The 1,337-nt window shown below is 47.6% G+C and overlaps 3 non-coding genes across 3 annotated transcripts; all 3 read right to left on the bottom strand.

The window, feature by feature from the left end:
- Positions 1-120: 120 nt before the first annotated feature.
- On the bottom strand, positions 121-239 carry LOC123178267 (5S ribosomal RNA). The gene has a single exon (XR_006489440.1). It is a non-coding gene; the product is annotated as a 5S ribosomal RNA (ribosomal RNA).
- Positions 240-606: 367 nt separating this feature from the next.
- Positions 607-725, bottom strand: LOC123178268 (5S ribosomal RNA). The gene has a single exon (XR_006489441.1). It is a non-coding gene; the product is annotated as a 5S ribosomal RNA (ribosomal RNA).
- A 367-nt stretch (positions 726-1,092) lies between these two features.
- LOC123178266 (5S ribosomal RNA) lies at positions 1,093-1,211 on the bottom strand. The gene has a single exon (XR_006489439.1). It is a non-coding gene; the product is annotated as a 5S ribosomal RNA (ribosomal RNA).
- Positions 1,212-1,337: the final 126 nt, after the last annotated feature.

Here is a 1,337-nt window from a genome sequence, read left to right on the forward strand (position 1 = left end):
GCGCGAGCAATGAGCATCGAGCTTAAACATATCACAAACGTCAAACATAATATAACGGGATTAATATATATCGCGCACGTGCGACATGTTTGTCACAAGGCGCAAAAAATAATTATAAAAGGAATGCAACACGAGGACTTCCCAGGAGGTCACCCATCCTAGTACTACTCTCGCCCAAGCACGCTTAACTTCGGAGTTCTGATGGGATCCGGTGCTTTAGTGCTGGTATGATTGCATCCAACATGTTTCCCCGTCTTCGTCCCTTATGCTTGCCACTCCCAGGTCCGCTCCAAAGACGATTCTACATTCTCACTATCATTACAACCGTTCCCTAACAATGGATAATGTCCTATACTACTTACTCTCCCGCTCAATCACGGAGACGAGTTTTCCACGGTTTCCACCCCTCCCTCCATACCGCAGCAACACGAGTTTTTTCCACCCCTTTCAGAATGCGCTCTTCGCGCCACAAAGCCGCCCCAAGATGCGCGAGCAATGAGCATCGAGCTTAAACATATCGCAAACGTCAAACATAATATAACGGGATTAATATATATCGCGCACGTGCGACATGTTTGTCACAAGGCGCAAAAAATAATTATAAAAGGAATGCAACACGAGGACTTCCCAGGAGGTCACCCATCCTAGTACTACTCTTGCCCAAGCACGCTTAACTTCGGAGTTCTGATGGGATCCGATGCTTTAGTGCTGGTATGATCGCATCCGACATGTTTGCCCGTCTTCGTCCCTTATGCTTGCCACTCCCAGGTCCGCTCCTAAGACGATTCTACATTCTCACTACCATTACAACCGTTCCCTAACAATGGATAATGTCCTATACTACTTACTCTCCTGCTCAATCACGGAGACGAGTTTTCCACGGTTTCCACCCCTCCCTCCATACCGCAGCAACACGAGTTTTTTCCACCCCTTTCAGAACGCGCTCTTCGCGCCACAAAGCCGCCCCAAGACGCGCGAGCAATGAGCATCGAGCTTAAACATATCGCAAATGTCAAACATAATATAACGGGATTAATATATATCGCGCACGTGCGACATGTTTGTCACAAGGCGCAAAAAATAATTATAAAAGGAATGCAACACGAGGACTTCCCAGGAGGTCACCCATCCTAGTACTACTCTCGCCCAAGCACGCTTAACTTCGGAGTTCTGATGGGATCCGGTGCTTTAGTGCTGGTATGATCGCATCCGACATGTTTCCCCGTCTTCGTCCCTTATGCTTGCCACTCCCAGGTCCGCTCCAAAGACGATTCTACATTCTCACTACCATTACAACCGTTCCCTAACAATGGATAATGTCCTATACTACTTACTCT

The sequence above is a fragment of the Triticum aestivum genome, unplaced genomic scaffold (assembly GCF_018294505.1).
Source record: "Triticum aestivum cultivar Chinese Spring unplaced genomic scaffold, IWGSC CS RefSeq v2.1 scaffold97133, whole genome shotgun sequence".
Classification (NCBI taxonomy): Eukaryota; Viridiplantae; Streptophyta; class Magnoliopsida; order Poales; family Poaceae; genus Triticum; species Triticum aestivum.